The sequence below is a fragment of the Hypanus sabinus genome, chromosome 11 (assembly GCF_030144855.1).
Source record: "Hypanus sabinus isolate sHypSab1 chromosome 11, sHypSab1.hap1, whole genome shotgun sequence".
Lineage (NCBI taxonomy): Eukaryota > Metazoa > Chordata > Chondrichthyes > Myliobatiformes > Dasyatidae > Hypanus > Hypanus sabinus.
The window spans coordinates 82,381,637-82,409,079 of NC_082716.1; the positions used below are offsets into that span (position 1 = coordinate 82,381,637).

Sequence of the window (27,443 nt, forward strand, 5' to 3'; positions counted from 1 at the left end):
GTACTGGCTACAACAGACTGGTAGAACATGCGAAGAAGAAGCCTGCTTACAACAAAGGACCTCAGTCTCCTGAGGAAGTAGAGTAACTTTGGCTCTTCTTATACACAGCCTCTGTGTTGGTGCTCCACTCAGGTCTGTCATCCAAGTGCATCCCCAGGTACTTGTAGGTCTTCACCACATCCACGTCCTCACCATCAATAGTAACAGGGAGCAATGCAGGCTTGGTCTTCCTAAAGTCCATCACCAACTCTTTTATCTTACTGACGTTGAGCTGCGGATGATTCAGCTTGCACCATTTGACAAAGTCCTCCACCAGGGCTATGTATCCATCCCTCTGTCCTCCTTTTATGCACCCACCTATCACTGAGTCATCAGAGAATTTCCGTAGATGACATAACTCAGTGTTGTATTTAAAGTCCGAGGTGTTCGGAGTAAACAGGAGGGGAGCTAATACAGTCCCCTGTGGGACCCCAGAGCTGCTTTTAGCCATGTCTGACACACAGCTCTGAAGCCACACATACTGTGGTCTCCCAGTCAGGTAGTCCATTATCCAGGATACAATGGAAGTGCCAATCTGCAGTGAATGGAGCTTTTCCCCCTGCAATGAGGACTGTCTTCGCTTTACCAAACAAAACCATTGTGTTCCCAGGAAGAGGGGCAAGTTAATGACAACTAACTGTAAAGAATGTGAATAAAGAAAAAATGGAGAGTAAGTTAAGTGTTATTTTATGTGGACTTTCCTATTCCTGTTCTGACGTGTTGGTCCATCTTATGACAAGATGAGACCACCTCAGGGATTATACCCCATCTGGGTACCCTCCAACCTAATGGCATGAATATCGATTTCTCCTTCCTCTAAACAAATTTCCAACCTTCCTTTATTCCCCACTCTGACCTTTTCACCTGCCTATTACTTCCCCCTGGGTCCCCTTCTTCCTCCCTTTCTCCTATGGTCCATTCTCCTCTCCTATCAGATTCCTTCTACTCCAACTCTTGACCTTTCCCACCCATCGGGCTTCATCTATCACCTTCCAGCTGGCCTCTTTTCCCTCCCCCCATCTGTTTGTTCTGGCATCTTTCCCTTTCCTTCTTAGTTCTGAAGAGCCTCGTCCTGAAATGTCAGCTATCTATTCATTTCCACAGATGCTGTTTGACCTGCTCTGTTCCTCCAGCATTGTGTGTGTGTGTGTGTGTGTGTGTGTGTGTGTGTGTGTGTGTGTGTGTGTGTGTGTGTGTGTGTGTGTGTTGCTTTGGATTTCCAGCATCTGCAGATTTTCTCATGTTTATGTTAACTTGTGTTTGTCCCATTCTTTGCTGATGCAGAAAAATGCTAATTTTCATGGCATTTATACCCTGTTCTTTTGACAACACTTGGATGTGTTCAAATGAATTGATATGATGTTGTCAACAAATTTTCTGAATATTCTGATCCTTATTTTTCATTTGGCTTTGAGATGCTTTAGAGTGAAAACCGGAGTTCTGTAGAGTTTGGTAGACTTATTGCTCCCATACTCCACAAAGTCTACCAAATTCTACAGGACTCTGGTATTCACCAGTGGAAGTGTCATGAATGAAGGAACATATGGGCTGTTTTTTTTAAAACTGAGGTCTGTAGAAATTTCTTCACTCAGAATAGTGTATCTCCAGAATTCTCTGCCTCTGAGGGTAGTGACTTAGATCATTAGATATACTTATGATGTTTTAAGTAATCACATCAAATTTTGGGGCAGGCTTGAGGGACCTGATAACCTAGCCCTACTCCTATTTTTTGCTGGTCTTATGTTTTGTGCAGGATTTCTACTGGGCCCATCCTTCTAGGGATTTCTGGAACTTCCTTCTCATAAGTTTATAACCTTTCTAATTTAAAGTTTAATTCTAACATTTAACTTAGAAAGGTTAATGCTAACCAAAACTTCTTCTCCCAGAGAGTTGTGGAGGTTTGGAATGCACTGCCTCGGAAGGTAGTGTAGGCCAATTCTCTGAATGCTTTCAAGAAGGAGCTAGATAGGTATCTTAAGGTTAGGGGAATCAAGGGATATGGGGACAAGGCAGGGACTGGGTATTGATAGTAGATGATCAGCCATGATCTCAAAATGGCGGTGCAGGCTCGAAGGGCTGAATGGTCTACTTCTGCACCTATTGTCTATTGTCTTCTACTTTGAAACAGGTTTATATACCAAACCTGGTTAAGAATCAAATTAGTTTCCTAACACTGATTTCCTGAGAATCTCCACTGTCTTAGTAACTGTGACTATTGTGTGAATGCCATTCATAATTAGCAACTTAGATTACTGTTTGTGATCACTACCTGTTATTACTGCCTGCATTGTTGTTTATAATTATCGAACACAATTACACTCTGTGATTACTATATGTGATTGCCATTAATAATTACACTGTTCATGTTATTAACTTTGATTATTGGTTAAGATTATTACTATATTTTTATTTACTTGGTGAGATACAACCAGGACTCTTCCCTTTCTGCCCTTTGAGTCACACTGCTCAGCAACCCCTGTTTTAACCCTAGTCTAATCACGGGACAATTTACTATGACCAATTAACCTTCTAATAGGTACGTCTTGGACAGTGGAAGAAAACTGGAGCACTCGGAGGGAACCCACGCGGTCACAGGGAGAATGTACAAACTCCTTACCGACAGCAATGGGAGTTGAACCCAGGTCACTGGTACTGTTAAGCATTGAGCTAACCAATACAATAAGGTGCTGACTTTTCATATTTACTGTTGCTGAAAAGTGTTGCCAATTAGTGTTTCTAATAATATATGTTGATTAGTTCAGTTCTGTCATTTCAGTTCAAGTTTAATTGTTATTCAACTATAGATGAATATTCATAAATACAGCCAAGTGAATCTGGCTTACTCTGGAGTCAAGGTGCAAAATACAGTATCAACATTCATACGTAGCACAAGGCACACATAGCACATATAAGATATCAGCAAAACACAGTTACACAAAAAAAACAATACAGTCCAAAACCCTGGTTCCATGAATATTGCAGCAGTCTGCAGTTGAACACAATATGGCTTGTCTTCTGCCAAGTGAACACAGGGGGCAGTATCGACTCTTGCATGGACAGCACACCACACCACCCCCAGCACACTGGTGGAACACAACGATGCCTCCCTGGCACTGGCAACAGCACGATCTGCACCGTTCAGCTCCTTTTGTTTCTCTGCCAATAAGCAACTTGCTTATAGTGTGGACCCGCAATAGTTGTTATTGTCCAGCAGGGCCATGTGATCATAAAAAATATATTTTAAAAGGACAATAATACCTTTGGTTCACTCAGTAGAAACCACTGCAACTGAGTGCACTGCCATCTTATGATTCCTCACTGCTGTTGATAAAGGAGTGAGAATATCGGTTATAATTACTAGTTATGATACCCGTTCATGACTAACAATGCCCACTGTATTCTGTATAACTGAACACCTTGAGAACTCTGCTATTTGCATGCTAGCTTGTGACAATCCTATTCACCTATTCCCTTGTGCCGCCAAAATACTACAACTCTTGATCAATCAATGTCTTGAATTTATCATTTTCATCATTGTCTCCGAGCCCTTCTAGGCCCCATTTCTGTTTCTTTGTGTTCTTTAGCCATACAGACCTTTATAATCACTATGCCCAATCAGATTCATTCAATCTATGCACATCTCAAAGGCTCTCTGTCACTCATGGTGTGACTGTTAGGAGTTTGTCCATACCATGAGAGGGCACGGGCAGTAAAATTCAAAGTGTGAAAACAGTTAATGCTGGGGAACAAGGGGAAACTCAACCATGGTAACAAAAGCTCAGAAATGTTTGCAGTTTGTAAACAATTGGCAAAGAGGCATTTGGCAGTGATGGGCTACCATGCTTGGGTGACTTCCATCATCTGTGTGTTTGGTAGCAGCAGCATGGGCAGATGTTTGCCTGCAAACCAACAGACCAATGGTTCTTGCTTTTCTCAACAGAAATAATGCTTGCCTCTGGTGCAAATACATTAGGAAAAACTGAATTAAAAAAAAAGCTCACCAGGGCTTGTTAACCATTCAATTAAGAATGGCCTTTGGGGGCCCTTGGTTTCAAAGCAGTCTGCAGCTCCTCTCTCTGCTATCTTGGGAAATCAACCTTATATTTTGCCCCCAGCCTGAAGTCCTTAACAGCTGAATCCTTCCATTAGAAAATCAGATTTTTTTTTGGTTCCAGTATTCAAAACTTGACAATACCATTGATTACTGGAGACGCGCAGTCAATCTCCTGGATAGACCTGGACGTGCAGTGCAAAACACTTTACATATTCCGCTTGCTGTGAAAGTGATAGCCGAAGGAAATTGTAATCCAATTGTTGTGTGAACTTGAAGTGATAAAACAGTCCAGAAATTTTCCAAAACACACACGTCACTGCACTCCCATAGCATCTGCCAAGCTGACAGGCTGCAAACTACAAGAGATAACATTGCAGACTAGAAGAAGATGATGTTTGTACCTCACAGAGCAACCTTTTATCTTTGCCAAATTGCTTCCTGAAACTCAAATCAGGATTGTAAACTTTCTGATTAACAGAAAAGACTTCTTAACCCACATAAGGGAAACATAGCAGGAGCAATGAGTGGGGAAGGTTTGTTGCAGGTATTCATAATAAGAAAATACAGGGAAAATTGTGTCAACAGGCTTACTTGAGTAAGAAATATGGGGCGGAGTGGGTAAACTGAATTGGGAATGCTGACCTTCCCTTAAGTCCAAACTCTGAGAAATAAAATTAGCAGACCACCCTTTCCACCCACTTCCCTTGTGAGTGAACATTCTGATTCTTTTGCTGATTTAAACACCAATTCATTCATTAATTTACACAAACATTATTTGACCATTTATCATGAGTCATTTCACTAGTTGGTATACCAAAGCTCTTCCAGTTAACATACTTCATATCAGTCAGCAGAGCTCCTCTCAACACAAACATGAACTGGTGCATGAAAACTGTAGGCAACTAGTACACCAGCCCCTCTGTAAGTTAACGCATAATCCTTTCCATTGATGAACACGTGTCCGCTCATTGGGACATTCAGTAACTCCTCCATCCTGTTCCCATTTCACACTAACCCTCTTATTACACCAGCCACTCCAACATTAACACATCAAACCTCAACCCACTAATGGTTTATTTACCACTGAGTTCACTGACGTTTCCGGGGTCATGGTCTGAAGGCCAAAGGCCCAGAAACAGCCTGTCCCAGGCTTGGAGGCCATGGTGTGTGTGTAGGTGGAGGGCATAGAAAAGGGGTCTGTTTTTCTATTGTTGCCCATTGAATGTTAGCTGTGGGTTGTTCCGCTGAGCATTGTAAAGCATACTACGTTGGTGCCAGAACGTGTGGTCGCACTTGTAAGCTGTCCCCAGCGCATCCTCAGATTATATGGGCTGTTAACACGAACAACACATTTCACTGTATGTTTTGGTGTACATGGATTAATAAATCCAATCTAATCATGGCTACAAGAGGATGATAATCCCATCACTGACCATCAGGTCACCATTTACCAGTCATTGACCCCATCTCCATTGGAGATCTACCTCCACTGCACGGCCACTAAGGCTACATCCACACTAGACCGGATAATTTTGAAAACGCTGGTTTCGTGTAAAAATGATAGGCGTCCACACTATGCATTTTTGAAAATATCTCTTTCCACATTGAAATGGAGATTTTGGCGAATCTCCTCCTGCTCCGCATGTGCAGGACACGTCTATTGAAAACAAGCGACATGTTTGGTGTCGAATCTTGCCATAAAAGAGCACGCTTGTGTAGTTACAGACTAGAAAAACTTTTAAAAATGACGGACAGCTGTTGGCTCTCGCGCAGGAGAACTTAAAGCTAAAAAAAAATACTGGAGTGTATGGAGGCAACCAACAGGGAATTCACGGACTGTATGACCCGGCTGATGACCAACATTGAAAAACTGACTAACTCTGTTGCATTAATAAAGCACCTTGTTAAATGTATAAAACATGTCTGCATCAGCGTTATCTTGTAATTCCATACAATGTTACATTAGGCTGCTATACCTCTATTGTCAGAGAAGTACTTGCATAAAAAGGTAAACCACCTTCATACAAGCAAGGACAGAAAACAGGGCAAAGTGAGTATACTTATTTATTCAGTAAGTTATGGGTCAATGTATTTGGTGAGTACATTTCTAACTCTTCTGGCTTCAGTCTCATTGCTGTCTGTTCTGAAATTGTTAGGTTGCGTTCAAGAAAACAATGAAATGGCGCGCTGCCGTCTGTCAGTTTTCAAAAGGCTCCGGTTACCCCGTCCACACTGATCTGCTCGAGCAGCATTTTCAAAAATATCCACCTTGGAAAGTGTTTCTGAAAAGCTCCAGTTTCGGGGGACAAAAACACTGTTTTAGTGTGGACGGAGGGTAAAAGCGAAGAGAAAAAGCTTCAGTTAGGGATTTATCCGGCGTAGTGTGGAAGTAGCCTAATCCCTGGAAAAATTCATTAGCAGTTCGGGATCTGTTACATCCAAGATTTAGATTGTTCTTATTTTATGGAACCCATTTCTACCTCAAACTACAAGAAACTGCAAAAGCTGCAAGAAATGAGCTGTCGGAAAAACTCGGCCTTTCCCACCTTGACTCTTTTTCCGGTTACTTCCCGACTACACTTGTTTTGGATATTTGCTTTGTGGGCAATTGGAACACCCATAGGAAAACCCACAAGGTCACACCAACAACATACAAACTACTTACAGCCAGCAGGGGGAGTTGAACCTGTAAAGTGTTGTGCTAACCACTACGCTAACGTGCTGCCCCAAACATTGAGAAGACCTGCTGAATTCCTTTGGGAGTGAAATGGAGAATAGGTGAAACAATAGCCAATTAACTGAAACAACCAATTCAAATGTGTTGGGGTAGAGGATAACAGGTGTTGTGCAGCAAATGAGGATGGAGTATGGACTTAGATGGAAGAGATAATACACTAGAAACCCTATGAGTTCAAATAGTTATTTTAGTCTGTCAATAGGAATCCATAAACCGACCATCAGAATTTGTGGTTTTATAAACAGATGCACAATCTGGAAAAGAATGATACATTTATGGTAATTTGGTTGGGTTATAATGTGATAATTGCATGCAATTTTAGGCACCACGTCATGGGAGTTATGCATGAAGTCCTACAAAGAGCAAACCATCATTCAACCAAAAAACACATTTCTAATCCTTAACCAATTAATGCTTGGAGGACATCTCCTTTGTTCCAACTACAAATAAGGATCCACAGCTGTCAACCACTTTCCTTGGTGTGCAGAGTTAAATATAGTTCAAATCAAGCCATAATAGCAGATTTCTTTCTCTAAAGCATATTAGTGACCCAGTTGGGGTTTTGCAACAACCTGTTGTTTTTTGGTGACCATCACTGAGACCACTTAATTATTGAATTTCACATCTGCTACTAAGCAATTCAAACTAATGTGTCCATATCAAAAGTCTAGACAGTTGGATTCAGGACCAATAATTTAACAACTCAGCCACCATATCCAAAACTCTGTGCTTTTCTAACTATTTCAAGCAGGGGGAGCTATAGAGCCTTGGTTAGAGTCATTTATTCATTCATTGAATGGGTGATCATGATTCTTCTTGGCAAACTCTTCTATGAAAGTGGTTTGCTGTTGCCTTTTTCTGGGCAGTGTCTTTAAACAAGATGGGTGACCCAGCCATTATCAGTTTATGTTAGTGCTGCTGAAGATAGGAGACAACTTACTGGCAGTTCTCAAAGCAACAAATACAACTAAGTATTTAATGAATAACACATTTTCTGTAACAAAAAAAAATCATGGAAAAGTCACTGCAAACAATAATGAGGCAAGCAAAGGTAAGGCTGACTTGAAAGTTAAGGCGTTTGGGTGAGAACGAGCTCAAGGCATGTTCGAAATAGACTCGTGGCATGCAAAGCAGAGAGAAGTTGGAACAGAGGAGTTTCGGAGCCTGTCCACCACAACTGAGAGTGAGATTTGATTGATCTAAGTGCCAGGCCAATTTGAAAAGGTCGAGTACGGGCCAGAACATGACAGCAGTGTCCAGGCCCAGAGTGTATTGATGCAACAAGGCCTGAGCCTTAGAGTGAGGAATGAGCTGATTTAAACAGCAGGCCAGATGGATTGAAAAGGTGGTGTGTCAGGACCGGAGGCAAGGGTCGGCCCGGTTTTGCTTGCTGCTCTGCAACATTTGTTCCGCTATCCACTGCATTGAGGCTGAGGCCGTGGCTCTGCTCCAGTAGCTCCGGGCTTCCTGTCTATAGACTCACGCTCGTTCTGAAAGCTGTTTGCTCACTTTTATTGTTTCTCTCTCTCTCTCTCTCTGTGCATATTGGCCATTTGTTGGATCGCTTATGGGTTCTTTTTGGGTTTCTTGTTTTATGACTGCCCGTGAGGAGACGAATCTCAAGGTTGTATCGTGTATACATACTTCGATAATAAATGTACTTTAATTCTCTTCAGAGATTTTCTGCTTGGCGTCAGCAGGACTGGTGATACACAACTGCTCACCTGACCATCCACCACCTGATCCCATGGCTCTGATCGGGGGTGGGGGGTAGTGGGGGAGTAAGCAGGTGCTACACCTTGCCCAAGGCGAACAGGGGGAAGGAGCACTTTACACCTCCTTTGGTAGACTCATTCATTTCTGGAACAAAGAAATTTTAAAGCCACAATGGGCCAATAGACTCGGTTACTATTATAAATCTACTCTGACATTTAATATTGTCAGTTATGATAACTGAAAACAAGTTCACATAGTAGACAAAAGTTCAGTGTTGAGGAATTATTAGCGGTATGGCATAATTTTACAGGTTTTTTGAGCTATCAATTTGACTGCACCATCTCTGGTCTCAGAACCAGCATGAATAGCTTTCTTTATGAAGTTAATTAGACATTTCATGGTAAATCAACAACCTCACTTTCACCTTATCTGCATAATCTGTTGATCCATACATCATCAAATTATGGGACACAGGCATGAGGAAGCAAAGCAGTTGAGTTATTTTAACAGTTCATTATTCTTTTAATTATTACTTGAGAATTGCCATATTAATTTAGGGAAGTGATAAGAAAGAAAATTCTAATTTGATCTTAAATTCAAGTCTCTCCTACACACAGTGAAACTGTGCCTGGGTATTAAGTGATAAATAACACCTGACAGGCCTGACTACATGAATGCACAGTTGCTCTGTAGATAGTAATATATGTGTGTAATATGTTTGCTTCTTTGGAGTTGATCAATAATCCTGAGACTTTTGGGCAGGAGATGGATTGTACCTTGTACTATTAGAACCTAATTGAGAATGTCAAATCTGTCGTAGAGGATGAACATAATGGACGCCCATTGGAATTTTCTCTGATAATGGCAAAACACTTGGACAGGAGATGCATTGTGCAAGCTGACTGAAGTAATCTCTAAGAAGCAGTATGTTATGTTTTTTTGCTTCCTATAGAACAGCAGAATGGTGAACACTGAGCTATTCATGTACATCCAAATAACTTTAATGAAATAAAAAGATTTACCTATGTTCATCAACATGAACTGTTTAGCAGGATAGAAGGTGGACTTCTAGCTTCTGCAGAACGTTGATAAAAAAAATTGTCACTGATTGTTAGTCGCATTACTTTGGAGCACAAGTGCCTCCTTTTTTACGCTTTCACACATCTTCTTGTTGCCATGGTGCAGCATTATTCCTTATCACTACACATTCTTCCATTGAATTGGCAATTGGATCAGTGGTAAAGGAATAAAATGTGTTTAACTGATGTTCATGGGCCTTTCTATTCTGCAGGATTGCGTTGGACAATGATTGGCAGTTACTCCACTGTTTTTCATCCTATTTTGTGCACAATCACAAATCAAAATGAAGGAAGACATTCTGCATTGACCAACACAAGCACTTTATCAGTTTTGTCAGAACTGACACTAAGTTGAATATGTTGAGATCACAAAATGGTGCTTACTGCAATTTAACTAAAAGAGTGCTATTGTATATGAATGTAAGAATCCTGAATTTCTGCTTTTTGTCCAATATCCAACATAATAGCAAGCAAATTTCCAAATCATGTATCTTATTTGGGTGCTTTGGAATATTTTTGAGGAGCAATGTAAGGTTCTTCTATGAGGTTACCCTGCTTTGAGTATATATTAAAACACAAACTGAATTCTAAACTTTATATCCTTGATCATCTTTGGTTAGCAAATCCAATAGTTCTACATTATTTGCATTTTGTCATCAAGTGAAGTCAAAAATGAGAAATTCCTGTGTCAGCTTCAAGGTAGCGTCGGTTCCCATTCTGGGCTAGACTTTCTGGGAGTACCGCGCTCTCAGAAGTGTTATTGTTTGGAAATGATGACACTGTACTCTTCATTTGATGGTAACACCTCCTACTTGCCCCACAGCATGTTATTTCACTGACTTACTGCAGATTTTAGCATTGGCCAATTTTCCATTACATTGTAGCTTCCATTCTGGAGGAGTCACATTCTGACAGGGATATACAGCTACAGTACTGTGCAGAAACCTTAGGCACATAAATGTATTGATAGGGTGGCTAAGACTTCTGCACAGTACTGTACATCAATGTGGAGCAGAAAGTGAGTTTGTAAATCTGGCAGGAGCAAAGGATGTTGGGAATGGTGAGTTTGGAGCACTGAGGGATGGGGTGTGAGGCAGGAGCAGAGAAGGAGTACCAGGGTGGGAGGTGGCAAGAGTGCAGACACACTCAGTCCTACGACACGATTCAAGGAAATTTGATTCCAAACTATTGGCTTATTGATCATTACAGAAAGTCTCTCTGATGCTTCCCACTCCCTCCCCTCTCCCTTTCCCTTTTCCCAACCATGATCCCCCTCTCCCTGATGTAACTGTCAAAAAGTTATATTCTTTGACAGGAAGAATATAACTACAGCTGTGAAGATCCCTGCAGCACCTAGTGACTCAGTGATCTCTATCCCTGTTAGGCTGTCTTTAAGGAGGGTGAAACCTTGCAGGACCTTGCAAGGTGGCAGGCCCTGATGGAGTACCTGGTAAGGCTCTGAAAACCTCTACCAAACAACAGTTGGGAGTATTCAAGGAATTTTTTTCAACATCTCACTGCTACAGTCAGAAGTTCCCACCTGCTTCAAAAAGGCAACAATTATACCAGTCCCTAAGAGGAGCAGTGTGAGCTGCCTTAATGAACATCTTCCAGTAGCACTCATATCTACGTGATGAAATGCTTTGAGAGGTTGGTCATGGCTAGAATGGACTCCTGCCTCAACAAGGACCTGCACCCACTGCAATTTGCCTATCTCCACAATAGATCTATGGCAGATACAATCTTAACGGCTCTTCACATGGATTAAGATCACGTGGACAATATAAACATCTATGTCAAAATGCTGTTCGTTGACTAGCTGACCGCTTAACACCATCATTCCCACAATCCTGATCGATAAGCTACAGAATCTGATTCTCTTTACCTCTCTCTGCAACTGGATCTTTGGCTTCCTAACCAGAGGACCACAATCTGTGTGGATTGGAAATAAAATCTCCTCCTCACTGACGATCAACACTGGCACACCTCAGGTATGGTATGCTCAGCCCACTGCTCTACTCCCTCTACACCCATGACTGTGTGGCTAGGCATAGCTCAAATACCATCTATAAATTTGCTGACAATACAACCTTTGTTGGTATAATTTCAGATGGAGATGCGAGGGCATACAAGGGCCAGCTAGTTGAGTGGTGTCACAGCAACAACCTTGCACTCAATGTTAGTAAGACGAAAGAGCTGATTGTGGACTTCAGGAAGGGTAAGACAAGGGAATATGAACTAGTCCTCATAGAGGGAGTGAATTGGAGAGAGGGAGTGTTAAGATCTCTGAGGATCTAGCCTGGTCCCAACATATCCATGCAGCTATGAAGAAGGCAAGACAGTGGCTGTATTTCTTTTGGAGTTTGAAGAGATTTGGCTTATCAACTAAAATATTCTACAAATGTACTATGGAGTGCATTCTGACTGGCTACATCACTGTCTGGTATGGGGGGGGGGGGGCGGTGGGGTGGTGGGGTGCTACTACACAGGACCAAAATCTCCACCTTGGGTCTATGCCAGTACCCAATACACCAATGAGTACCCAATGAGTGGTACCTTGGAAAAGTGACATCCTTTATTAAAAACCCCCATCACCCAGGGCATGCCCTCTTCTCATTGTTACCGTCAGTTAGGAGGCACAGAAGCCTAAAGGCACACATTCAACGATTCAGGAACAGTTTCTTCCCAAATACGATTCCCAAATGGACATTGAACCCTTGAACACAATCTCACTTTTTTAAAATATTATTTCTGTCTTGCGCTAGTTTTAATCTATTTAATGTACATATATATACTTATTGCATTGATTTACAGATTTTTTTCCTGTATTATCATGCATTGTATTGAACTGCTGCAGCTAAATTAACAAATTCCACACCACATACCAGTGATAATAAACCTGATTCTGATTCCCCTGTAAGGAGTCTCTGACCCTGTCGAATGCATGGGTTTTTCTCTGGACCCTCCAGTTTCCGTCCATAGTCCAAGACATGGCAAATGGGTTAATTGGTTGTTTTAAATTGCCCTGTGTTTAGGTCAGGGTTAGTTGGGTTTGCTGCAGATTGCTGAGAAGGCATAGCTGAAAGGGCCAGAAGGGCCTACTCCACTCGATAATGCTAAATAAATAAATAAAGGAAGGAAATGGACCATTGAGTCCACCGCATACAATCTAAAAGACTTACTTAATAATTCTTAATTTGACTAAAGGGTTAGTAAAGAAAAGAACAAAAAAAAGAAAAGGAACAACAACACACAAAAAATGCTGGTAGAACACAGCAGACTAGGCAGCATCTATAGCGAGAAGCGCTGTCGACGTTTCGGGCCGAGACCCTTCGTCAGGACTAACCGAAAGGAAAGATAGAGGTTTGAAAGTAGTGGGGGGAGGGGGAAATGCGAAATGATGGGAGAAGACCGGAGGGGGTGGGGTGAAGCTAAGAGCTGGAAAGGTGATTGGCGAAAGTGATACAGAGCTGGAGAAGGGAAAGGATCATGGGACAGGAGGCCTCAGGAGAAAGAAAGGGGGGGGGGAGCACCAGAGGCAGATGGAGAACAGGCAAACAACTAAATATGTCAGGGATGGGGTAAGAAGGGGAGGAGGGGCATTAATGGAAGTTAGAGAAGTCAATGTTCATGCCATCAGGTTGGAGGCTACCCAGCCGGTATATAAGGTGTTGTTCCTCCAACCTGAGTTTGGATTCATTTTGACAATAGAGGAGGCCATGGATAGACATATCAGAATGGGAATGGGACGTAGAATTAAAATGTGTGGCCACTGGGAGATCCTGCTTTTTCTGGCGGACGGAGCGTAGGTGTTCCACGAAACAGTCTCCCAGTCTGCGTCTGGTCTCGCCAATATATAAAAGGCCACACCGGGAGCACCGGATGCAGTATACCACACCAGCCGACTCACAGGTGAAGTGTCGCCTCACCTGGAAGGACTGTCTGGGGCCCTGAATGGTGGTGAGGGAGGAAGTGTAAGGGCAGGTGTAGCACTTGTTCCACTTGCAAGGATAAGTGCCAGGAGGGAGATTGGTGGGAAGGGATAGAGGGGAACGAGTGGACAAGGGAGTCGCGTAGGGAGCGATCCCTGCGAAAAGCAGAAGGGGGGGAGGGAAAAATGTGTTTGGTAGTGGGATCCCGTTGGAGGTGGCGGAAGTTATGGAGAATTATATGTTGGATCTGGAGGCTGGTGGGTTGGTAGGAAAGGACAAGGGGAACCCTATCCCGAGTGGGGTGGCAGGTGGATGGGGTGAGGGCAGATGTGCGGGAAATGGGACAGATGCATTTGAGAGCAGAGTTGATGGTGGAAGAAGGGAAGCCCCTTTGCTTAAAAAAGGAAGACATCTCCTTCGTCCTGGAAAGAAAAGCCTCATCCTGAGAGCAGTTCCTCCCTCACCACCATTCAGGGCCCCAGACAGTCCTTCCATGTGACTGAAGTCACAACATCTTCTTAATCATCCTCTTCGGAAAGTAAATTTCTCCAAGATGTCAGTAAAACAGAAAAAAGATGGAGTTACTCAGGATGTCAGGTAGGATCTAGGAGAGAGAAGAATTGATATTGTTTTAGGTCAATGAAATTCCATCAGAATTCTGAAGCAACTGCCTCCTCTTGTATCAAGATGAAGCCATCCTCAGGGTGGAGGAAAAACATCTTATCTCCTACCTGGGTAGCTCCACCCTGATATCATCAACATCAATTTCTCGTATTGGCAATATACTTTCCCTGCCCCGCTCCTCTTCTTCTATGCTGATTGGCCTCTTACCTCTTCTCACCTACTTATCACTTCACCCTGGGTCCTCCCTCCTTCCCTTTCTCCCATGGTCCACTCATCTCTCCTAACAGATTCCCTCTTCTCCAGCCACTTGTCTGGACCAATCACCTTCCAGCTGTCTTCCTCCTCCTACCTGCACATTTTCACTCTGGTGCCTTCCCTCTTCTTTTTCAGTTCTGAGGGAGGGGCTCGATGTGAAAAGTCGACTGGTTATTCATTCCCGTAGATACTGCCTGAACTATTGATTTCATTCAGCATTTTGTGTATGTTGCTTTGAAATATTAATTCTGTTTTTCTCTCCACACGTGTTGCCTGAACGGCAAAGTTATCTCCAGTACGTTCCGCCTTTATTTCAGTTCCAGTTATTTACTTCTCTAAAATGTGTAACTGACTGATATATCTAATGCTTTCCAACAAAATTGTGGTTTAAGGGAGTTTTCATAATACAGCAGAATTGAACTGATGGTAGTGATGTGGAATTATGAAGCTGCAGGAGTTGGGGAGATCAAAGGCTATTGAAGTCAAGTGAATTTTTTCCATTAAAGGCATTTATTGAAGAGTAGGCCATTATAAATCAAGGAGAAGAGGGAGGAGCAATACGGGGCGAAGTATGAATATCTCTGCAATTAGGATGTGACAGTTTATAGAGATATACAATGGGAAAACAAGAGGTAATTTCAGGATTGGAACTTTGTGTGGATTTGAAGGTTGGTTACAAATTCCTGAGCCAGAGGTGGAGAAAATGGATCTTTTTCAGTAGTAAGGAATTAGAATTCATGAAAAATGTGTCCAACTAATTCATGTATATGGGAAGATAATTTTCTTTAGACTGCTCGCAAGATCCAGGACCAAGCTACGAGTTAGGTTTGTGGAATTGAAAGAAGAGATTGCACATCAAGAAGGCTTTGGACTACATTAACATTTTGTGAACTATTCTGCAATTTACTTACACTACCTTGTCAGTGAATGTCTGTAGAGCAGAAAAAGAGGATGTCCTATGACTTGGAACAACATTGGGCAGCTTGGGAATATGTATTAAAATGCTTAGGTAATAGCAAATAAAAATTTAGAATTGTCTGGCAGTTCTTCTGGAGAATGAAACAAAATTACAGTATTATGCTCCTTCCCTAGCATTATCAAACTGAAATATTAATTCCACTTTACTCTCCACTGATGTAGTCAGACTTACAGAGCTCATGGGAATCCCTGGCTAATGATCACTTGAGTGGCACCATTCAGGATGGCATTTAGAACCTCAGTACATGTGGTGGGAGAATGCAGAATCTCAACTTAAGCAGCAGAAGAATTGTACCCATTCCCAGGGAGCCACTCTTTCAAACATCTCCTGCTTTAGGAAAGGGTGAGTTGGTGGAATGCATCTTAGTGACCACAGACTCCACAGAACTGGAGTGGAAGTAAATTATCTTTGATTTTGAGCAATTGCCTAAGAACAAGAAGAAAATAAAATTGTTCATCCCAAACTGGTTTAACGATTCGTCCATATATTGTGGTGCTGTGTTTAAATAGATCATGTCAAATGTTTTCCAGAGATGTACGCTGCTCAGTTTGCATCCTTGTGATATGGTGGCCTGTAACAAAACACACTTCAACCTTACAATGAAATTAACATTTCAAAGTGATTCTGAACAATTCTCTACATAAATTAAGGTAGCTTACAACCTCATCTAACAGTTGTAGTTAGTTAAGGAAAGTTAAACCAAATATTGAAACTTGTATTTAGAAATATCAAATTAGATAGTTTGAAGCAGGTAGACTACTTCATGACATGATGGCCTCTAAATAAATTGTGCTAAATTCCATAATGATGTAAATATTTTAACATAATTCAGAATAGGTGTTTACATGAAGTAGATTAGAACAGTTTATTCAACATTAATTAGATATGCTCCCTGTCATTTTTACTGAGATTCTCCCTGTATTTGCTATCCAGTCAGAATGGAGCAGGTGACAAGAAAGGCTGTCAGCTGTTCTGAGGTCCGTGGGATTGACTTTTGGGAGCTATCGCAGCTCTCTCTAGTAAACTCATCAATACGGTGTTGGAACTTGGAAAGTTAGCAGAACATATCAGAGCAGTGAGACAGAGTGATGGATCCTGGAGATTTGCCAAATAATCCCTCAGGCCAATGCCCTCATGTATGCGGTGGCCCAGTCAAACCGACCGATAAGGAAATCACCATGTAAGCCAGCTTACTTTTAACTGGTTATATCCCAGCAAGCACCATCACGACAAACCACAGTGAAGAGTTTTGTGAACTCACTGATCTTACATCAGACAGATACATATTGGATGTGGTGAATGCATGTGAACCTTATACAGAGCAAATAGATTTTCTGTTGTCTGAATGTTAAAGCCCATTGTGGAATGATGAAATAGTAAAATTTTAAAATTCTTAATTCTAATGCTAATTGACCTCTATGTTTATTAGTGTTACACAGTAGACTTTTAACATGGAAAATGTTCCATTCCATTAACATGTTCCATTTAACATGGAAGCAGGTCTCTCAGCACACCACAAATATGCTGACCACTGGATACTTAACTGTATTCATCTCATTTTCAGGCACTTGATCCACAAACTTCTATGCCTAGGCAATTTAAGTTCTCATCTAGACACTTATTAAATACTGACATGTGATTTTGGTCATACCACTCTCTCGGGCAAAACATTCCAGATACTTACAACCCTCTGGATGAATAAGGTCTCTTAGAGACCTAAGAAATGGCCACCAATCCTCTGCTCATTCAGTACCCTGCCTTAAGAAATTTCCCCATATGTCAAAATCCTGGGAAAGTTGGGAGCTGCATTTCTTATTGAATTGGACTTCCTCAGGATCCTTGGCCTTAGAATCAGGGATCACAACCATCCACCCCTCACTGCCATCCGGTACCCATCTCCACAGCAACAGGAAAATCATGAAACTGCATCTTACTCTGGCTTTTTATGCTTACCTGTCAATGTAGTTGTGCCTTCAACATGCAGAAGATGTTGTTCCTCTGAGGTGATTAACCTACACAACATGCAGGAAGACCCTGCACACCTGGGCTTTCCCAAGACCATCCATCTCTGCAGCCTATTCCCGATGAGATTCTGTTCTGTCCTCCGTGACTGGTTCCATACCTCAACATGGTGCTGAGATGCAGTTAGTCAAGCTGCTGTCTCACAGCTCCATTGACCTGGGTTTGATCCTGAATTCTGATGCTATCTCTGTAGAAATATACAGTTTCACTGTGACGACATGAATATTTCCACATGATATCCCAAAGAGGGAGGATTGGCAGGTTACATATTCAGCAGTGTATGGGATGAGTAGTGAAATTGGGTGAAGTTGATGGAAGTGTGGAGAGGATAAAATGGAGTTAGTGTAGGATTAATTTAAATAGGTGGTTGATGGGGTGACGGGCATGTTTCTGTGCCAGCTGACTCAATGGAACTTGTGTTTGTATCATATTCCAGTTCAAACAGAAAACACCTACACACATAACTCAAAGAAGGGCTTTAATTGAACACTTTTAGTCAGTTGTGATTGGTCCTTTAGCAATGCATAAATAGCTTTATATAATCTGTGACCCAGTAATTATGGGTATTTCATCGAACATCCATTAAAACAGCTAAAGTAGTTCTCTAAAGCTCCCAGAGAGCAGCTGTCAAGCAGCTACTTCACCTTTTTGGCCTGCCTGGTTGTACCATGGAATCAATGACTGATTAACGGTTGACCATGATATTGCAGCAAGTGAGATTTAAAATCATAAAACACCTGCTGATGCTGGAAATTTATTATAAGAACATAAGAAACAGGAGCAGGAGTAGGCCTTCCGGCCCATCGAGCCTGCTCCACCATTCAATAAGATCATGACTGATCTGTCCTTAAACTCAGCTCCATCTACCTGTCTTTTCCTCATAACCCTCAATTCCCTCACTATGTCAAAACCTACCTAACTGTTTCTTAAACATATTTGGTGAAGAAGTCTCAACTGCTTCCCTGGGCAGAGAATTCCACAGATTCACCACTCTCTGGGAAAAACAGTTTCTCCTCATCTCCATTCTAAATCTTCTCCCCTGAATCTTGAGGCAATTTACCCTAGTTCTAGTCTCACCTACCAATGGAAACAACTTTCCTCCTTCCATCTTACTTATCCCTTTCAAAATTTTGTATGTTTCCATAAGATCCCTTCTCATTCTTCTGAACTCGAGAGTATAGTCCAAGGTGACTCAATCTCTCCTCATATGTTAACCCCTTCATCCCTGGAATCAACCTGGTGATCCTCCTCTGCACTGCCTCCAAAGCCAGTATATCCTTCCTCAAGTACGGAGACCAGAACTGCACACAGTACTGCAGGTGCGGCCTCACAAATACCCTGTATAGCTGCAGCATGATCTCCCTGCTCTTGAATTCAATCCCTCTAGCAATGAAGGCCAACATTCCATTTGCCTTCTTAATAACCTGTTGTACCTGCAAGCCAACTTTTTGCGATTCATGCACAAGCACTCCCAAATCCCTCTGCACATCAGCATGCTGCAATCTTTCACCATTTAAATAATAATCTGCTCTTCTATTATTCCTTCCAAAGTGGATGATTATAAAAGCAGGAAGTCCTGACCGCCTGTGGACTTTGCATGTTCGCACTATGATGTGTGGGTTTCTTCAGGGGCTCTAGTTTCCTTCCACATCTCAAAGTCCTGGGGGGTCAGTAGGTCAATTGGCCACCGCAAATGCCCCTTGATGTGAGAGTGAGTTGTCGAATCTGAGGAGACATGAAGAGAAAGTGGGGAGAATAAAGGGGATTCACATAGGATTAGTGCAAGGGTTTACAAACATTTTATGCCTTGGACCTCCACCATTAACTGAGGGGTCTGTGAACCCCAGGTTGGGAACCTCTGGATTAGTGTAAAGTTGATGGTTAAAAGTTCCGTTTCCATTCTGCACATTTTGTAACTCTATAACTCTGTAATATGCTGGGAATATTCAGTGAAATCTTGATGAAACATCTTTGACTTGAAATATTAATTATGCTTCTCTATCTACAGGTATAACCTGACCTGCTGTGCATTTATGGATTAAAACTGCTTTCTGAATTATTTTGTTAATGAGTACTAAATCCCTTTTTAGTGGGCAAAACTAGGTGAACAATTCTCACTTTCACAGAGAAGGACAATCAAATTCACATCTCTTTGCTTTCAATGCAAGCTTGAATGCGCCCAAACATTACACTTCGTAATTTAAGACAATTAGCTACAGTATTAGCCACAGTGTCATCAGTTACACAACAAATTGTATACATTGAATAAACATGATTTTTCTACTTATTGCAGTGTCAGTTTAAATGGGCTTATTTCACTATAGTTTCATAATAAGAACCCTCCGGAATATGCATTAGACATTTGAGTGAGAGAGAGAGTGAGAGTGAGAGAGAGAGAGAGAGAAAGAGAGAGAGAGAGAGAAAGAGAGAGAAAAAGAGTTTTGTTGAAAAAGTTTTGTTGGAGGAATGTTGTTTTGTTTTTACTATGTACTGTACCAGCAATTTAGAAGTTTATGGTCGAAATGACAATAAAAAACAATTTGACTTGAGTTGACTTGATTGGTAACCCTAGGTAATTTCTAAAGTAAGTACATGTTTGGCACAGCATTGTGGGCTGAAGGGCCTGCATTATGCTTTAGGATTTCTATATTTCTATATTCTATTCCCCTTGAAATAAATGCCAACGTTACCTTCTTTACCACAGAATCAACCTGCAAATTAACTTTCTGGGAGTCCTGCATGAGGACTCCTAAGTCCCTTTGCACCTCTGATTTTTGAAGCTTCTTACTGTTTAGATAATAGTCTGCACTATTGCTCCTTTTACCGAAAAACATTATCATACATTTCCCAACACTGTATTCCATCTGCCACTTTTTTGCCCATTCTTCCAATTTGTTTGTCCTGCTGCAATTGCATTGCTTCCTCCGCACTACCTACCCATAGAACCACAGAACATTACAGCACAGAAACAGGCCTTTTGGCCCTTCTTGGCTGTGCCGAACCATTTTTCTGCCTAGTCCCACTGACCTGCACCTGGCCCATATGCCTCCATACACCTCTCATCCATGTACCTCTCATCCAAGTTTTTCTTAAATGCCCGCATTTACCACTTCATCTGCAGCTCATTTCACACTCCCACCACTCTCTGTGTGAAGAAGGCCCCCCCCCCTAATGTTCCCTTCAAATTTTTCCCCCTTCACCCTTAACCCATGTCCTCTTTTTTTTTCTCCCCTAACCTCAGTGGAAAAAGCCTGCTTGCATTCGCTCTATCTATACCCATCGTAATTTTATATACCTCTATCAAATCTCCCCTCTTTCTTCTACGCTTCAGGGAATAAAGTCCTAACCTATTCAACCTTTCTCTGTAACTCAGTTTCTCAAGTCCCGGCTGCATCCTTGTAAACCTTCTCTGCACTCTTTCAACCTTATTAATATCCTTCCTGTGACCAAAACTGCACACAATACTCCAAATTTGGCCTCACCATGCCTTATACAACCTCACCAACCCCTCCAACCTATTTTCGTATAATCTGCAAACTTTGCCAGAAAGCCATCAATTCCATTAACCAAATCATTAACAAACAATGTGAAAAGTAGCAGTCCCAATACTGTCCCCTGAGGAACAGCACAAGTCAATCAGAAAAGGTCCTCTTTAAACCCACTCACTGCCTGAGAGCCGTTCCTCTGTCCATCCTAGAATCTTTCCTTTAACGCCATTGGACTTTATCTTGCTAAGCAGCCTCATGTGTCGCACCTTATCAAATGCCCTCTCAAAGTCCAAGTAAGTGACATCCACTGCCTCTCCTTTGTCCACCCAGCATGCTCCTTCCTTGAAGAACCTTAACAGATTTGTCAGACATGATTTCCCTTACCAGAAACCATGCTGATTTTGACTTATTTTGTCATTAGTCTCCAAGTACCTCGATCCTTAATAACAAATTTCTGAACAGTCTGTGAATTCATGAATACTACCCTGCTGTTTCTTCTATTCACATTATTTATTTATTTATTACCAGCTGGAATTTCTGGGACATTTATAGAGGAAATGGAAGCTTGAATGTCTTGGAGTGACAGGAAAAATTGATGGAAGTTAAAGTCATGCTGGACAGCTCATAACATTCATGAGTTACATCGAGGAGTGAATAAGCAAAAGTTTTAAAGAGTTTATTAAAGCTTAGGACCGTAATCAGACCCCACTTGGAGTACTGTGCTCAGTTCTGGTCACCTCACTCCAGGAAGGATGTGGAAGCCATAGAAAGGGTGCAGAGGAGATTTACAAGGATGTTGCCTGGATTGGGGAGCATGCCTTATGAGAATAGGTTGAATGAACTCGGCCTTTTCTCCTTGGAGCATCGGAGGATGAGAGGTGACCTGATAGAGGTGTACAAGATGATGAGAGGCATTGATCGTGTGGATAGTCAGAGGCTTTTTCCCTGGGCTGAAATGGTTGCCATAAGAGGATATAGGTTTAAGGTGCTGGGGAGTAGGTACAGAGTAGATATCAGGAGTAAGTTTTTTTCACTCAGAGAATGGTGAGTGTGTGGAATGGGCTGCCGGCAACGGTGGTGGAGGCAGATATGATGAGGTCTTTTAAGAGACTCCTGTATAGGTATATGGAGCTTAGAAAAATTGAGGGTTATAGGTAAGCCTAGTAATGTCTAAGGTAAGGACATGTTCGGTACAACTTTGTGGGCTGAAGGGCCTGTATTGTGCTGTAGGATTTCTATGTTTCTCAGATTAAAGTCAGATGGAAGCGTATGATTGACCATGTCATATGACACGGCACATAGTGATGATGACTGCTGTAGTTTTTTCACGTCTTACTCTGTACTACTGCCATAATACTATAAATGTCATGACATAGTGGTTAAAAATAAACTGATTCTGATTTTTCCGATTCATCTTGTTTTTGGAAATATTTGAAAATGCCTCAATTTTGATACCTGAGTATGTTGCAGTCTAAAAATATTTTTTTCTCAAAATGATAGACCAAATGAATTATGCTTCTGTGTTCAATGTAGCAACCGTCTCTTTGCATTATGTATTATTTCATGACTCTAACTCTCAAATTCTTTATATTTTTTTCCCAGATCTATTGTACATTAAGTTGATTTCCTTTCAACAGTTTGTTCTTACAATATAATTGAAGAGTCATTGAATCAACAAGCATGAGAACTTGCCTTTAATTAGAAGAGATTTACTGTGTTGTATGAGAAATCTTCTATTCAATGTTAATCCAGCTTCCCTATGCTGTTGATTTTAGCTGCTAAATAGAACACAAAAAAGAAGGAATCTTGGCCTATTAGGCCTCACTCTAGCTTGTTTATTTATAAGATTATTCCCTGAGCTTTATATTCATGAAATGTACCATTATAAGAAAAGCCCGATATGTACATGAATGTTGACACAGCCAGACACCACATTTGGGTGTCACGGTAGTGTAGTAGTTACCAAGACACTACCACAGTTCAGGGCATTGGAGTTTGGAGTTCAAAACAGGAGTCCTCTAAAAGGAGTTGCTGTATGCCCTCCCTGTGGAATGCATGAGTGTTCTCCGGGTGCTCTCGTTTCCTCCTACAATCCAAAGATGCACCAGATATGCTAATTTATCATTGTAAATTGTCCTGTGATCAGGTTCGGGTTAAATCTGGGGTGTCAGGTGTTGCTGGGACAGCACAGCTTGAAGGGCCAGAAGGGCCTATTTCATCTCTAAATATCCAAAATAAATAAAATGTTTTGCAGAAGCATAATGATTTTATAAGGGGTTCATTAACTTTGTTGATCTACAAGGAGAAGGAGAAGTAGAAAATTGGATGTATTTAATAAGGGAATCCCAAAAATATGGTCAGACAACTGAGGGCCATTGATGATGGGGAAGAAAGGAGCAATTGAAACACTGCATGGAGAGTATTAGGAATCAAAATAACAAGAAACAAGAGGTAATAATGAACATTAAGGGATAAGACAGAGTAGATTATGATCTACTTCCATTACCTAGTGTAAAAACTTATAAATTCAGCATATTGAAAAATCAATTCAGTCTAGCCATGGAGACTAATTGTGTTTCAGCATTGGGATCATCCCTGACTACTGAGCAGTTAATGTTTCTCTGAGCTTTCAAGCAACTCTCAGGTCCTGCAATGAATAAAATGTATCGCTTGTAAAATTAGACTGCTGTGCGCCGAGAGGATTTCCTAGCAGGAATATTTGTGGTCACACTTGGCAATACCTGTCAGTTGTGTTTTCATTTGGTAGACTTGCTGGCAGGCTACACCAGTTCGATCTGCCAAGTGACAACAAAATGGAGGCAGCTTACAAGCAGATTGCTATGCCTTTCCTGAAAATGTGTCTCAGGTTCACCTGTCTGTACCATGTCACAAATAGGTGATTCTATGATTCCATTTCAGAAGGATTGGTAAGATCCATATTCCTTGTTATCAGGGCCAAAGGAAAATTCAATCCAATTTGAGTTAATTGTCCTGTTGAGGGGTTGGTCATGGCTAGAGTTAACTCCTGCCTAAGTAAGGAGTTGGACCAGTTAATTTACTTACCCCCACAAAGGTCTGCAGCAGATGGAATCTCACTGGCTCTCCACTCAATATTGGACCATCTGGAAAACAGCAATACCTTTGTCAGACTGATTACAGTTCAGCCTTCAACACCATCATCTCCTCAGTACTAATCAACAAGGTTCAAAACCTAGGTCTCTGTTCATCCCTCTGCAACTGTATTCTTGACCTCCTCATCAGGAGACCACAGTTAGTAAGTATCAAAAATAACATCTCCCCCTCACTGACTATCAACTTCAAGAATGTGAACTGAGCCCGCTGCTCAATCTTTCTACAGCCATGACTGCACAGCTCAAATGCTACCTATAACTTTACTGATGGCACAACTATTGTTAGAAGACTCAGATGGTGATGAGTAGTTGTACAGAAGTTTGATAGATCAATTGGTTGAGTGGTGTCACAACAACAACTTTGCACTCAAATTCAGTAAAAGCAAGGAATTGACTGTGGACTTCAGGGAAAAGGAAGCCAAGAGAACACACTCCCGTCTTCATCAAGGGGTCAGCAAAGGAAAGGATGAGCAGTTTCAGGTTCCTGGGTGTCAACATCTCTGAAGTTCGATCTTAGGCCCAACATATGGCTGTAATTTCAAAGAAGGCACATCTGTGGCTATATTTCATTAGGAGTTTGAAAAGGTTTGGTACTTCACCAAAGACTCTAGCAAATTTCCACAAAAGTACTGTGAAAAGCCTTTTAACTGGTTGCATCGCCAGCTGCTATGGAGGATCACTGTGTAGCATCTGAAAAAGATGCCTGTCCGGCATCAAGTACATCTTCAAATGGTGATGCCTCAAAAAAAGGTGGCATGCTTCATTGAAGACTTCCATCACCCAGACCATGCCCTTTCTTATTGCTACCATCAACTACAAGATACAAGAGCCTGAAGACACACTCAATGTTTTAGCAACAGCTCCTTCTCCTCTGCCATCAGATTTCTGAATGGACAGTGGACCTATGAACACTATAATTTTTGCTCTCTTTTTGCACTAATTAATTTATTTTTATATTTCTTAATGTAATTTATATGACTTTTATGTATTGCTACTGCAAAACAACAAGTTTCCTGACATATGTCAGTGATTAACTCTGATTCTGATTCATATGTACAAGTATGGCAAAGTACAGAGTAATGAAAATCTTGCATCACATGGACGTAGATACAGACGACAACTACATATGCATTAGAAGAATAAATGACATAAATCATGACAGAACTCTGCACAGACCTTAAGTACAGAGATTGGAGGTGACCTAACTGAGGTCTCTACGACCAATTGTACAGATAATAGGACAGATGCAAAACTATTTCCTCTGGAGGGATGTCTTGAGTAAAGGACCTTTGAAGACTCTATTCGGTTTCTTACAGTACATTCATCCTTAACTGCAACTGTTGGTGTCTTTCATCCTCTTCCCTGAGAGTAATGTTGTTTGCAATTCCCATGCAAGCTACACAACAATTTCAAATATTCCTTACCCTTTAACTCTGAATAATTTTATGCAGAACTCACTGCAGCAACCACTCGTGATGCTCTGTCAATGACTCCTTGCAAGCTTCTTCCACATGCTCTGAGCTCTCTGCCTATAACCAAAACAAAGTCATACCCATGATAATTTGATTTACACAACCGTGCGATGTGCTTCTATTCATTCCACCTTGTTGTGCTGATGTAGGAATGTTTGGTGACCAAGCAATAAAACACAAAAAAAAACAATGCTCTGATGGAGAAAAATTGAGTTGATCAGCAACAAAAGTAATTTCACAAAAAGCAAAAAAAAAATCCCAATTCTCAGTATAACGTTCTCCTTCGCTTGTCACGAACGCCGAATTTAACGTCGAGATAAACCACAGTTAATAAGAACCAGATCGCAGCAAGATTAACCATTTACTGTTCACTCTTCACATTAACATATGGTGAAAACTGTTGATAAAACAATACAAGATTGATACAGTATTTGTTCCTTCCTTAATATCACATTTCAATTGTAAATACTTGCAAAGGTGACTATAACTACATTACACTAAGGTGCAGTATACAGGGAGAGTTTACCTGCTCCATTGACTACTTTAAATACACTTCCATGCAAACTATCCGCGACTCTTTAACTAACGAAAGCATAAACATTATCGACCGTCGTTACTTCTAACAGGATCGGCATTAACATCTTAGTTCAACATATCGATTATCTATTAACTTACAGAATTGCTCTCACTGTGATTTCTCATGCCTGCAAAACAACTTCTGCTCAGGTGAGCCTCGTGGTAAGCCCCCACCCTCGCGCTAATTTCAAACCGGTATTTTCCCACAAGACGCGGCGAAACCGGATGTGACGTCATCGCATGCCGATATATTTTACATGCAATGAATATACTTTAAACACTTCTAATTCTAACTAGAAAATACTATCGAATGAATTACTAAGCAAAAATATTATAAACTAAATAACTGTCGTAAAGACAGCACACTCCCCGCTTGACCTTCGTAAGGTCACAATGAGCAGAGTACAAACTTAGTCTCTTAATCAGTCATTGGGTAGAAGTAGAATAACTTCTGTAACTGGCCTTTGGTAAATTTTCACATCGCCTTGGTCGGTAGTCTTCAATTCGATCTTCCTGACATGTCCATCCTCGCTAGGGAATGTAGCAGTGATTCTGGCCATTGGCCAGCTGTTGCGGGTGATCTGCTTGTCCCTGAGCAGGACTAAGTCTCCAACTTGAAGATACCTGCGGGGTTCTGTCCACTTTCGTCTCTGTTGCAACGAGGGTAGATATTCCTGTCTCCAGCGGGACCAGAACTGATTTGCCAGAGCCTGGACTTGTCTCCATTGCTTTGTGTACAAATCCTTGTCTGAAAAGTCTCCTGGTGGAGGAGGTGCTCCTGCCTTCTGTGTAAGGAGCATTGATGGTGAAAGGATGAAGGGGTTTTCTGGGTCAGAGGACACAGGCAGGAGTGGTCGTGAGTTCATAATGGCTGTGACCTCTGCCATTAGGGTGCACAGTACCTCATGGGTCAATCGGGTGCGTTGCTGCAGAATCATTGAATCCAGAATTCTTCTGGCGATCCCAATCATCCGCTCCCATGTGCCTCCCATGTGGGAGGCGTGTGGTGTGTTGAACTCCCAGTTGCATCCCTGTTGACTGAGGTACCTTTGCACTGCTCTGTCCATCCCCAGCTCCTTTGATGCTCCTACAAAGTTCGTTCCGCAATCAGATCTTAACTGTTTTGCAGGGCCTCTTATCGCAAAGAACCGCCTGAGAGCATTGATGCAGCTGGAGGTATCCAAAGATTCGATGACCTCAATGTGTACCGCTCTTGAACTCATGCAGCTAAACATGATGGCCCACCGCTTGCTCTCTGCTTGTCCTCCTCTGGTGCATCTCGTAGTGATAGACCAGGGGCCGAATACGTCGAGCCCCACATTTGTAAAGGGAGGGCAGG

At 41.7% G+C, this 27,443-nt stretch overlaps 1 long non-coding RNA gene across 2 annotated transcripts; it reads right to left on the bottom strand.

Moving 5' to 3' along the window:
- Window positions 1–18,502: 18,502 nt before the first annotated feature.
- On the bottom strand, window positions 18,503–25,588 carry LOC132401621 (uncharacterized). Of its 2 annotated transcripts, none has more exons than XR_009514639.1 (3): window positions 25,515–25,588; window positions 23,989–24,047; window positions 18,503–19,162 (listed from the first exon to the last, which is right to left on the bottom strand). It is a non-coding gene; the product is annotated as an uncharacterized LOC132401621 (long non-coding RNA). The 2 variants fall into 2 exon arrangements; XR_009514640.1 differs by having other exon boundaries at window positions 25,481–25,588.
- Between the last annotated feature and the right edge of the window lie 1,855 nt (window positions 25,589–27,443).